The sequence below is a fragment of the Pan paniscus genome, chromosome 8 (assembly GCF_029289425.2).
Source record: "Pan paniscus chromosome 8, NHGRI_mPanPan1-v2.0_pri, whole genome shotgun sequence".
Classification (NCBI taxonomy): Eukaryota; Metazoa; Chordata; class Mammalia; order Primates; family Hominidae; genus Pan; species Pan paniscus.
The window spans coordinates 111665646-111679353 of record NC_073257.2 but is presented as its reverse complement, the minus strand read 5'-3'; the positions used below and the strand labels follow the sequence as shown (position 1 = coordinate 111679353).

At 42.2% G+C, this 13708-nt stretch overlaps 1 protein-coding gene across 1 annotated transcript in view; it reads right to left on the bottom strand.

The window, feature by feature from the left end:
* Positions 1–13442, bottom strand: part of ABCC2 (ATP binding cassette subfamily C member 2) — an 83218-nt gene extending 69776 nt beyond the window's left edge. The window contains exon 1 of the mRNA XM_063607850.1: positions 386–13442. The gene's annotated coding sequence lies outside the window, so the exon portion shown is untranslated. The remainder of the gene's footprint in view (positions 1–385) is intronic.
* Positions 13443–13708: the final 266 nt, after the last annotated feature.

Below are 13708 nucleotides of genomic sequence, written 5' to 3'. Positions count from 1 at the left end.
TCACGCCTGTAATCCCAGCACTTTGGAAGGCTGAGGCGGGCAGATCACTAGAGGACAGGAGTTTGAGACCAGACTGGCCAACATGGTGAAACTCTGGCTCTAACAAAAAAAAAAAAAATTAGCCGGGCATGGTGGCATGTGCCTGTAATCCCAGCTACTCAGGAGACTGAGGAAGAAGAATCACTTGAACCCAGGAGGTGAAGACAGCAGTGAGCTGAGGTCATGCCACTGTGCTCCAGCCTGGGCGACAGAGCAAGGCTTTTTCTCGAAAAAAAAAAAAAAAAAAAAAAAAGGGTATAACCAACTCGAAGTGGCTTGAATGAAAATACTTATTGGTTCAAGTAACCAGAACCCACAAATAGACCAGTTCTCAGGCTTGACTTACTCTAGTGGCTCTGCTCCAACTTCCTCTCATTCTTTGATTTGTTCTCTTTCGCCATCAGCGTAATCCTCAAATAGGTGGGTGAGATGGCTGCAACAGTTTCAGGACTCACACCCACACACCATAACATATAGTAAAAGACAGAAAAGGTCATTTTCAGTAGGTCTCCCAGAGGTAGAATCCACCAGCAAACTTCTCCTGGTATCTCAGTGGTGTAAATTCCTGAATCAATTCCTTACAAGGATGAGGTTACTCTTGGATTAATCAGGCCCATCCTGAAGCTGTGGTAAGGTCAGCCTTCCCTAAAGCACATGGGCTACATGGAAGAAGAGTGATTTCTAGGACAAAACCAGGGTTGGAAAAGAAGGGAGAGATGAAGTCTGGACAGGAAAACAATGATGTACGTTAGAAATAAACCTTTAGTTTTATTGTAGTCCAGATTCAGGACAATGTGGGAAACAATCTCTACTATTTATTGTCATATTGTAAAAAGAATTTGTAGTGGCTTAGAAAAACATGTAAAATATAACAAGATACAATGTGAGTGAAGAAAAAAAGAATAGAAAAAAGAAGATAAAACGAGGGACAAGCCCATTATACAAAATTCATTCAATAGGATCCTGTCCACTTGCTACATGTGGGCTGCAATTTTGACTCTGAGCTTCCTTCCTACCAATGAAAGGAGGGAAACTTAATCAGAGACTATATCAGTGAGGCTTCTTTTGGTTGCAAGGGACAGAGATCCAAATCAAACTGGTATAAACAAAAAAATGAAAAAGAAAATGTATTGGCTAATTTAATAAAAAAGTCCATGAATGATCTAGCTTTAGGCGCAGATGGGTTCAGAGTCTCAAACAACATCCTTAGGACGTTTGCAACTGTGTTGGTTTCGTTCTCAAGTAGGCTCTTCCCACTTGGTGGTAAAAATGGCTACGAAAGCTCTAGACTTACATGGTCCTCATGACCAGTAATCCTAGCAAAAAGAGTGTCTCTTTCCTGACAGCTCCAGAAAAAGTCTTTCATAGGATTCTGAACAGCCCTGTTTGTGTTGTGTTCCCAGCTCTGGACCAATGAATATGGACAAAGGAATGAGGCATTCTGACTGGCTAGCCAATTCCCCTCCCATGGGCAGGGGAATTAAATCTATGTGATTAACAATCGCACCAGGAAAGCATCATTATTCAGGGGCAGCTTCAGAAAGGAAAAGAGCTAGGCAGACAAAAAAAAATGTCTTTATAATGATATAATTCCATATACAAACCAATTGTTCAGAAGCCCAGCTACTCCTCAGGCTAACACTTAAGAAAAACATTCTCTTCTAGGGCTCCAATGACACACCTATATAAATATTTTATACAGCTGTTTCTAATTTTTTTTTTTGAGATAGTGTTGTCCAGGCTGGAGTGCAGTGGTGTGATCTCAGCTCACTGCAACCTCCAGCTCACTGCAACCTCCATCTCTAGGGCTTACGTGATTCTCCCACCTCAGCCTCCCCAGTAGCTGGGACTACAAGTGCGCACCACCATGACCAGCTAATTTTTGTATTTTTTTGTAGAGATGGGGTTTTGCCATGTTGCCCAGGCTCATCTCAAACTGCTGAGCTCAAGCGATCCGCCTGCTTCAGCCTCCCAAGGAGCCGGGATTACAGGCATGAGCTACTGTGCCTGGCCTCGAATACATTTTCAATATAGACTAGTGGCATAATGCCAATGTGGTCTGATATTTTTAAAAAAAATTCTGTGAGGAACCAGAGCAATACAATCCAAATACACAACATTGTGATTTTAAAGGATAAAATTTTTCATCTGCACAGGAATGGGTGGATTGAATATTTTCGTCACAACTCTTGGTTGTAGGGGAAAAAATATCCAATCAAACCAGTGTAGCCAGTTTACTGAAAGACGTAAACTAGAGAACAAATAAGAAATAGTATTTTGTTCCCACCTGTGTCTTCAACTGTGCCATGTGAAACTCTCTTCCCTTGTCTTTTTTTTCTTTTTTTTTTTGAGATGAAGTCTCGCTCTGCTGCCCAAGCTGGAGTGCAGTGGTACAATCTCAGCTTGTGGCAACCTCTGCCTCCTGGGTTCAAGCGATTCTCCTGCCTCAGTCTCCCGAGGAGCTGGGATTACAGGTACGCGGCACCACGCCCAGCTAACTTTTTTTTTTCTTTTTTTTTTGAGACAGGGTCTCGCTCTATCATCCAGGCTGGAGTGCAGTGGCGCGATCTCGGCTCACTGCAACCTCCGCCTCCTGGGTTCAAGCGATTCTCCTGCCTCAACCTCCCGAGTAGCTGAGATTACAGGCACATGCCACTATGCCTGGCTAATTTTTTGTATTTTTAGTAGAGACGGGGTTTCACTATGTTAGCCAGGATGGTCTTGATCTCCTGACCTCATGATCCGCCTGCCTCAGCCTCCCAAAGTGCTGGGATTACAGGCGTGAGCCACAGGGCTAATTTTTGTATTTTTAGTAGAGACGGGGTTTCACCATGTTGGCTAGGCTGGTCTTGAACTCCTGACCTCAGGTGATCCGCCAGCCTCGGCCTCCCAAAGTGCTGGGATTACAGGCGTGAGCCACAGCGCCCAGCCCCTTCCCTTGTCTTGACCACATCTCAAGGCAGATCCTACAGCTTTTTGGTCTCTCTCAGGTATAAAAAGGTCCAGGCTAATCTAATCTGAAACTTCTTTCTCACATCCATTTTTAAGCAGCCTTATTAAGATGAAATTACATACAATTCAACCGCTTGAAGTGTACAAGTCAATGGTTTTTAGCATATTCACAGAGTTGTGCAACCACTGCCACAACCAATTTGGGAACATTTTTATTACCCACCAAAAACATCGACGACAACAACAACAACAAAGCCAACATCCAATTTAAAGCTTCTCTCCTGTTCGAGAACAGCCTGGCCAGCACGGTGAAGACCCATCTCTACTAAAATCACAAAATTTGCTGCGTGTGGTGGCACGTGCCTGTAGTCCCAGCTACTCAGGAGGCTGGGGCAGGGGAATCGCTTGAACCCGGGAGGCGGAGGTGGCAGTAAGCCGAGATTGTGCCATTGCACTCCAGCCTGGGTGACAGAGTGACTTTGTCTCAAAAAAAAAAAAAAAAAAAAGGAAAAATAGTAGAGTAGAGATGTTCTTAGACTGCCTAAAATGTCGCTGAGGCTGCATATGCTTTATTTATATTTATTTGTTTATGTATTTATTTGTAGAGATGGGACCTTGCTATGTTTCTCAGGCTGGTCTGGAAGTCCAGGCCTCAGGAGATCCTCCCACCTTAGCCTCCCAAGTCACTGGGACTGCAGGCTCGTGCCACCATGCCTAGCACTGTTTTAGTTTTCAGATGCCATACACATGTTTGTTTTTGTGGTAATTCTTAGCAAGAACTTTTTAAAAAGATGGGTCGTAGTCCTGTATGAAACCCACACAATCATTCAGTGCTAACCGCTGGGAAGTTAGTTAACACCTCTAGACCACAACCACATGGCTGTGTAGCAGAGTGGTCACATGCATGTCGTGGACTCTGGATCTAGCTACCTGGGTGCACAGGACTTAACTGCTCCGTCCCTCAGTTTCCCCATCTGTGAAATGGGGATGACTGAGCTAATACTACCTGCCTCACAGTTTGCAGCAGGGATTCGATGAGTGAACACTTGGACGGTGCCTGGAATAGTGCCTGGTTCCTAGGCAGTGTCCTGTGAGTGTTAAATAAAATATCTTTTCATGCTGATTTTCCTTTCTGCTTTGACATGCTGAGATTCTGTTTTAGCTGCAGGATGGTTTGAGCATGGCTTTGGTTTTCTATTAAAGCTTCTTTGATCGCTTAGCTCAACCATTTCAACAAAGCATATGGTCTCTGCTTGCAGGGGATCTTGTGTGGGTGCATTTTCTGGTGCTCTTTGATAAGGAGTGGGGTATGAACATTTGCTTTGGGCATAACAGCTTAATGACTTTCCACAATAACTTCTTATATCAAAGATTATTTCCCTTAAGCCTGGGAGTTGAAACAATATATTTTGCTAGAAAATAAACAAGCTTGGAAGGAGGAAATGAGAATTTTCATTATGACTTGCGATGCTTTTGCCTTTTAAAATTTCATGACATGTGCTTTCATTAGGTAAAAATATCCCTCCTTCAAAAAAAAAAAAAAAAAGCTTCTCTCCTTTATTGGCTCAGGGACCAGTTACTTCTGGGGAACAAAGTCTCATTCCTTTTTATCATTTTTCCTTGTTATTCAATTCCTCCTTCCCTAATTCCAGGATTCGAGCAGGGAGGTGAGAACCTGGAGAAGGGGTACAAAAGTAATTTTGCTGGCTCAGGGACCAATGATGAATTTTTCAGTATGTGGGACTTCCAATGCAAAAACCGGAAAAGTTCCAAGCAAACAAGGATGGCTGGCCACCTTATGAACTGGTGCTGTTTGTAAATCACTCTTGCTTGATCAAAGGCTAACCATAAACGTTTTCAATGGGCCAGGTGCGGTGGCTCACGCCTGTAATCCCAGCACTTTGGGAGGCTGAGGCGGGTGGATCACGAGGTCAGGAGTTTGAGACCAGCCTGGCCAACAAGGTGAAACCCCGTCTCTACTAAAAATACAAAAATTAGCTGGGTGTGGTGGCGTGCGCCTATAATCCCAGCTACTCTGGAGACTGAGGCAGGAGAATCATTTAAACCCGGGAGGCAGAGGTTGCAGTGAGCCGAGATCACGCCACTGCACTCCAGCCTGGGCGACAGAGCAAGACTCCGTCTTGGAAAAAAAAAAAGAGTTTTCAATATTTCAGCTGCTTTCCAAGTGGTCCAACCTGTATTCTGTCCTTCAGCAGTATAATTTCCCACTAGTAATGTTAAGTTTGATTACCGGGTTAAGGTGAAAACAACCAGATAGTCAATTATGACATTTTCTATTTTTATGACTAGCAAGTAACCTATAGGGTGATATTTTGGCACTGTGGATATTCAGCTCCCATTCAACATTTACCAAATGGTTTTAGCATTGGTAATCTTTGACTGATTTATTTCATTTGGAGTTAGTTACAAAACTGTTTTCTAATTCTAAGAGATAAATAATGTTGCTATGAACATTCATGTACCAAGTTTTCGTGAGGACATATGTTTTCAATTCTCTGGGAGTACATACCTAGGAGTGGAATTGCTGGGTCATATGGCAAGTCCGTGTTGAACATTTTGAGTAATTTCCAGACTGTTTTACCAAGGAGTGGCACCATTTTACATTCCCATCAGTGGCATATGAAGGTTACAGTTCCTTCACATTCTATCCAACACTTGATATGGTCAGACTTTTGGGTTACAGTAATCCTAGCGGGTATGAAGTGGTATCTCATTGTGGTTTTGATTTGCATTTCCCTAATGACTAATGATGTGCTTTTTTTTTTTTTTTTTTTTGAGATGGAGTCTCGCTCTGTCGCCCAGGCTGTAGTGCAGTGGCGCAATCTCGGCTCACTGCAAGCTCCGCCTCCCGAATGATGTGCATTTTTTCATGTACTTGTTGGTCAGTTGTATACCTTCTTTGGAGAAATGGTTATTTTCATTTTTTTTTTTTTTTTTTTTTTTGAGACAGGGTCTCGCTCTGTCGCCCGGGCTGGAATGCAGTGGCACGATCTCGGCTCACTGTAAGCTCTGCCTCCCGCGTTCACGCCATTCTCCTGCCTCAGCCTCCGGAGTAGCTGGGACCACAGGCGCCCGCCACCACGCCCGGCTAATTTTTTGTATTTTTAGTAGAGACGGGGTTTCACCATGTTAGCCAGGATGGGAAATGGTTATTGTTTATTGTTGAGTTGTAAGTGTTCTTTGCATATTCTAGATACAAGACCCCATTGTATATATGATTCGCAGATTTTCTTCCATTCTGAGGGTTGTCTTTTCACTTTATTGATGCCACTTTGAAGCATAAAAGTTTCCAACTTTGATAAAATCCAATTTATCCAATTTTTTTCTTTTGTCATTCATGCTTTTGATGTTATGTCTAAGAAGGCTTTGCCTAACCCAAAGGTCACAAAGATTTACCCGTTTTCTTCTAAAAGGTTTTTTAGTTCTTAAATTTAGGTTATGACCCTTTGAGTTAATTTTTGCATTTGGTGTAAGGTAAGGGTCCAACTTTATTCTTTTGTATGTGGATATCCAGTTGTCTTAGCATCATTTGTTAAAAAGACCATTCTTTCCCCCACTGAATTGTCTTGGAATCCTAGTCAAAAATCAATGGACTATAATGTAAGTGCTTATTTCTGGAATTTCAATTGTATTCTATTGAGCTATATAATTATCTTTATGCCAGTACTACATGGCCTTGATTACCATAGCTTTGTAGTAAGTTTTGAAATCAGGAAGTATGTCATCAAATTTTGTTCTTCTTTTTCAAGATTTTCTGGCTATCCTGGGGCATTTGCGTTTCCAGATGGATTTTAGGATCAATTTGTCAACTTTTACACAAAAAGGCAGTTGGAATTCTGCTAGCAATTACATTGACTCCGTAGATCAATTGAAGAGTGTTGGAATCTTAAAAGTAGTAAGTTTACCAATCTATGAACATGGGATGTCTTTCCATTTATTTCTTCATTGTTAAGTCTTTTAAAATTTCTTTCAACAATGTTTTGTAGTTTTCAGTATACTGTCTTACACTTTTTTTTTTTTTTTTTTTTTGAGACTGAGCCTTGCTCTGTTGCCTGGGCTGGAGTGCAGTGGTGCGATCTTGGCTCACTGCAACCTCTGCCTCCCAGGTTCAAGTGATTCTCTTTTCTTAGCCTCCCAAGTAGCTGGGATTACAGGTGCCCACCACCACACCTGGCTAATTTTTGTATTTTTAATACAGACAGAGTTTCACCATGTTGGCCAGACTGGTCTGGAACTCCTGACCTCACATCATCCACCCGTCGCGGCCTCCCAGAGTGCTGGGGTTACAGGTGTGAGCCACTGCATCTGGCCTGTCTTACGCTTCTTTGATTACATTTATTCCTAAGCATTTTATCTTTTTGATGCTATTATAAACTGAATTTTTATTAACTGCATTTTAGGATTGTTTGTTGCTAGTGTAAAGCAATACAATTTATTTCATATACTGATCTTTCCGAGAGTAGGAAAACTCAAAGTGTTTTTTCTATTCTCACAACAATCAACACAGAGGACTTTTATGACCAAATGTGGGGAGTGAGGGTCTCCCTGACACACACCAAGCAAGCAATCACTTCTGCAGCAGACACCAGCTCGGTGTACTCTAATTCAATCTCAACATTATCTACCTGAAGATAGCATCAGATCCCACAGGTTGAGGGCTCAGTCCCCAAGACTGTCCCCCAACTTCCCACTCCTCACCAGCCAACTTCCAACATCAATTGCAAGCCCCAGATTATTTTGCCTGTGCTTGTCACCGACCAACTATAAATCTGAATTCCCACAACCCCCTCCTCAGGTTTGATTGATTTGTTGGAGTAGCTAACGGAACTCAGGGAAACATGTTTAATATAATAAACATGTTTATTATCTTTTTTTTTTTTTTTTTTGAGACAGAGTCACTCCATCACCCAGGCTGGAGTGCAGTGGCGCAATCTCAGCTTTCGGCAACCTCCACCTCCCAGGTTCAAACTATTCTCCTATCTCAGCCTCCTGAGTGGCTGCGATTATAGGTGCGTGCCACCACACTTGGCTAATTTTTTTTTATTTTTTAAATTTTTACTAGAGACGGGGTTTTGCCATGTTAGCCAGGCTGGTCTTGAACTCCTGATCTCAAGTGATCCACCCGCCTTGGCCTCCCAAAGTGCTGGGATTGCAGGCATGAGCCACCATGCCCAGCCTACAGGGGCTTTTTTTTTTCTTTTCAACTTGTACTCTTCAGGGGATACATGTGCAGATTTGTTACAAAGATATATTGCAAGATGCTGAGGTTTGGAGTATGACTAAACCCATCACCCAGGTAGTTAGCATAGTACCCAATAGGTAGTTTTTCAGCCCTTCCCTCTTTCCTTCTCTCCCCACTCTAGTAGTCCTCAGTGTCTATTGCTCCCGTCTTTGTCCATATGTAGCCAATGTTTCGCTCCCACTTATAAGTGAGAACATGGGGTATTTGGTTTTCTGTCTGCATCAGTTTGCCACAAAAAAATGCCACAAAACACATTTATCAGTAAGGAAAAAATGCCACAAAACACATTAGTAAGGAAGAGAATCGAGCATCAAGATTTAAGGCAGAAAGGGAAAAGCTAACTCTACTGTTTTGTGCAAATGCAGTCAGGTTTATTATCAGGACAGCCCCTGTCTACATAGCAGCTAACCCCTGAGCCTTCAAAGGAAAAGATAAACACCAGCTGCCAGTCTTTTGACTGTACAAGAGGGCCTGGACAATCAGAACCCTTTTTCTGGATTGGTCCAATCAATGATGTTGTGGTTAGGATATACTGGCACCAGGCTTCTTGTACAGGCTGCAGAACTGTGAGCCAAATAAAATTTCTTTTTAAGTTACAAAGCCTCAGGCATTTATAGCAACACAAATGAACTAAGGAAGACAACTGGTACCAAGGAGAGGGTGGTTGCTATAAAGATACTTGAAAATGTGGAAGTGGCTTTGGAACTGGGTAATGGGCAAAAGTTGGAAGAGTTTAGAAGGCTCAGAAGAAAACAGGAAGATAAGGGAAAGTTTGGGATTTGTTAGACTGTGTGAGCGGTTGTGGCCAAAGTGCTGACAGAAATACAGACAGTAAAGGCCACGCCTTTCTAAGCAGCAAAGCGTTCAATAAGTGGTGAGGCCAGGCATGGTGGCTCATGCCTGTAATCCCAGCACTTTGGGAGGCTGAGGCAGGAGGATCATTTGAGCCCAGGAGTTTGAGACCAGCCTAGGCAACACAGTGAGACCTCCAACTTTACATTTTTTTTTCTTTAATCAGCTGGGTGTGGTGGTATGTGCCTGTAGTTCCAGCTATTGGGAGGCTGAGGTGGGAGGATCATTTCATCCCAGGAGATCAAGGCTGCAGTGAGTCATAATCCTGCCACTGCTCCAGCCTGGGTGACAGAGCAAGACCCTGTCTCCAAAAAAAACAAAGTGTGGCTGCTTCTAACAACCTACAATCAAATATGTGAACAAAGGAATGACCTAAAGTCAGAACTTAAAAGCAGAGAATAAAAATTTAGCGAATTTGAAGCCTGGCCATGTGGTAGAGAAGGAAAGGGCATTTTCAGGAGAGGAATCCAAGAATATTGGATTAGCCGAGTCCGATCACTTGCTAGACAGATTAGCACTGATAAAAGGGAGCCAGGTGTCAGAACAATGAGAAAAAGGCTATGAAGCCATTTCAGAAATCTTCAAGGCTACCCCTCTTATCAAAGGCCCAGAGGCCTAGGAGGATGGAATAGTTTGAGGAACAATCCCAGGTGCTGCTGCTGTGTGGCTCCTGCCTCAGGATGCTGCTCCCTGCATCCCAGCTGCTCTGGCTCCAGCCTCTCTGGAGGATGTAGGCTATAAGCCTTGGTAACTTCCGTGTTAAGTCTGCAGGCACACAGAATGCAAGTCATGGCTTGCCAGCTTCCACTTAGATTTCAGAGGAGTATTAGAAAGCCTGAATGCCCAGGTAAAAGCCTGCCACAGGGGCAGTCCCCACAGAGACTCTACTAAGGCAATGCAAAGCAGAAATGTGGGGTTGGAACCCCTGCAGAGTCCCCACTGGGGAACTTCCTAATGGAGTTGTGGGAACATGGCCACCTGCCCTCCAGACCTTGGATGGTAGAACCATCAACAGCATGCACCCTCAGCCTGGAAAAGTCACAGGCATTCAACTCTAACCCATGAGAGCAGCTCACTTGAGCCATGCCCAGAAAAGCTGCGGGGACAGAACTGCATAAGGCTTTGGAGCCCACTCCTTACACCAGTGTGTTCAGGTTGTAGGATGTGAAGTTAAAGTAGATTTTAGAGCTTTAAGGTTTAATGTCTGTCCTGCTGGGGTTCAGATTTGCACGGGGCCTATTGCCCCCTTTCTTTGATTTCTCCTTTTTGGAACAGGAATGTTTACTCAGTGCCTGTACCACCACTGTATCTTGGAAGCAAATAATATGTTTCATTTCATAGGCTCACAGCTGTAAGGAACTTACCTTGAGTCTCAGATGAGGCTTTGGACTTATGAATTGATGCTAGAACAAGTTAAGACTTTGGGGATGGGAAGATTATATTTTGTAATGTGAGAAGGACATGGGATTGGGGGGTCAGGGGCAGAATACTATGCTTTGGATACGGTTTGTTTGGCCCCCACCAAGTCTCATGTTGAAATCTGATCCCTAATGTTAGAGGTGGGAGCCTAATGGGAGATGCTTGGGTCAAGGCAGCATATTCTTCATGCATGTCTTGGTGCTGTCCTATTGTCCTATTAGTTCTCACCCTATTAGTTTCCCCAGACTGATTGCTAAAAAGAGCCTGGCACCTCCTCCCCCTTCTCTTGTTTTTGTTCATGCCATGTAATCTGTACATTCTGGCTCCCCTTTGCTTTCTGCCATGAATGGAAGCTTCCTGAGGCCCTCATCAGAAGCAGATGCTGGTGCCATGCTTCTTGTACAGTGTGGAGACAGAAGTGACTTTATTTTAAATGCTAATCCACCTGGCTAACCCTGAGTCCAGGAATGCCTCCAAAATGTTTAGTTGATGTATTACTCTTTATGTAGAAACACCTATTCGTTACAAGTTTCCTCCAAAACAATCCCTGTTGCTGCAGAAATCATACGCTGCAATTCCTGTAGCCACCTATACATTCTTACCAGACCACCTATACTTTTTCCTAAGATATAATCCCTGGGTCTGGGGGGTTATGGGGCAGAGTTCTACCTGTCTTGCAGCCACCCAAGACCATGCTTCTGTCTGTAAATTCCCTCAATAAACCATACAATACTGACAAATTGGATTTGTCTGCCTCGTTTGTTTTCTCAACTCCTTCTGGCTTTGAATATATATGGCCCTTTCATGGAACAGGTAGCTTGCAGAACTGTAAGCCAAATAAAACCTCTTTTCTTTATAAATTATCCAGCCACAGATATTCCTTTATAGCAACACAAATGGACTCAGACAGACACTTTGTCCCTAAGTCAGAAGGACCTTGCCAATAAGGGACTGTCTTTTAAAGTTCTTTTGATATTGAACAATGCCCCTGGCCATGCAGAACCCCAAGAGTTCAACCCTGAAAGCAACAAAGTGGTCTACATGCCCCCAAACACAATGTCTCTAATTTAGCCTCGAGATCAAGGGATCATAAGGACCTTTAAGGATCATTACACATGGTCCTCTATGAAAAGGACTGTCAACATTATGGAAGAGAACCCTGATTCAACATCACGAAAATCTGAAGGTATTACATTACTGAAGATGTCACTATTGTTAACAGAAAAACCCATGAAAGCCATCAAGATAAAAACAAATTCCTGCTAGGGAAAACTGTCCAGATGTTGTGCATGACTTCACAGGATTTAACTTAAGTTTTGGGGGAGTCAAAAGTTCTATGTAAGTTTTAGACTGTATGAGGGGGTCAACACTCCTAATGCCTTCATTGTTTGGGGATTAGCTGTACTTCCCAGTGCTATGTTGTAATCTTAACTGGTATTTCTCCAAAGACAGAAGAATATATTTCCTCTTAGTTGTTGTAATAGATACAATTATCCAGGGACAGATTAACTGATTTTTGATTTACCAAGATTAAACAAAAAAGATAGTGAATGCATGTAAATTAGGATTTAAGGCTGATAAATGAGGTTTCCTGGCAGAGAACAGAAAGACAAATAGTGATGGAGAACAGCTGGCTAGTAAAATATAAGATCAAGCATAATGCTCTGCTTAAACTGTTGGTAGGGGTATTTAGAAAAAATGGTTTGCAAAGTAATAAGCCCACGTTACATGGGCTTTTTCTACTATTTGGGGGAAAAACAGCTTATCTAAGAAACAAAACAAAAACATTACTTTAGAAAAAAATCTTTAGCTCTATTTAGAGATCTCTGCAACGTTCTTTTAATTTCTAAATTATTGCTTTTATACAATGGAATAAATACATATTCATGTTTGTTTTTCAACAGTGTCACACTCCAAAATTTTTGCAAATACTACAAAATTCTATTATTTTGAAGAGATGGCAAATGGGCAATTATAACATCTGATAATGTGAACCGAAAACAAACCTTCTTTAAAACTTCCTTGCCATTCTCTTCAAAGTTCTCGTATCACTGAATCTCCTTTCTTTTTCCTAAAAGATCTCAGGCTATTTGAGCTCACCTGTGGTTACTTCCCCGCCCCTATTGCTCCTAGATCTCTTCTCTTCCTCCTAAGGTAACTCTATGCCCTTTTCATATAAATCACGTAGCCTCTCTAGGCTTCTTCCAATTTTCCTCTCTCCAGCCACTGTCCTCATTATACCAAAAAAGTCCAAAGATTAATAAATATTTAATATAAATAATTCTTTGTAAGACAGGAAAAGATGTGAATACCATCCTATTTCAGTATTTGGATTTCTTAAAACATCTGCATTATTTTTGTACTTCTGGATAATGTTCATATGATGTATTCCTTAATAGGACACATTTTAAGCAAAATAAGTTCACATTAAATCCATTTTATATCACATTTTTACTGCTTTCGCTTTAACTATGACTATGCCTTTAACCATGACTTTCTCCCTTGTTGGTACCTTATTCTAGTTCAGTGTTTCTTGACTATCATGTCTAAGGAGATTTTTTGGTCACTCCTTTTCCCTAAACACTCCTCTCTCCTGAAATTTTAATACCATAAATACACTGTATATTTGTTATGGACTGTATGTATATCTTGCTTTATACATAAAGAGGGGTTTGGATCATAATCCCCAAAGACACAATCCTGAATGCTATAATCCTGAATGTTGAAATCCTGAAAGATCAAAGTCCCTAAAATCTAGGCTGGGTGTGGTGGTTCAAGCCTGTAATCCCAGCGCTTTGGGAGGCTGAGCCAGGTAGATCATGAGGCCAGGAGTTCCAGATCAGCCTGGCCAACATGGCGAAACCCCATCTCTACTAAAAATATAAAAAATTAGTAGGGGATGGTGGCACACACCTGTAATCCCAGCTACTCAGGAGGTTGAGGCAGGAGAATCACTTGAACCCGGGAGGTGGAGGTTGCAGTGAGCCAAGATTGTGCCACTGCACTCCAACCTGGATGTCAGAGTGAGACTCTGTCTCAAAAATAAATAAATAATAAATAAAGGCAAGACTCTTCATATAAACATTCATTAGTACACAATCTGTGCATGTTATTCAGAGGCTTCCTGGCCAAGGGGAAGCTCTTTATGCTTCAGTTACTCTCCTAAGATAGGAACAACAGTTC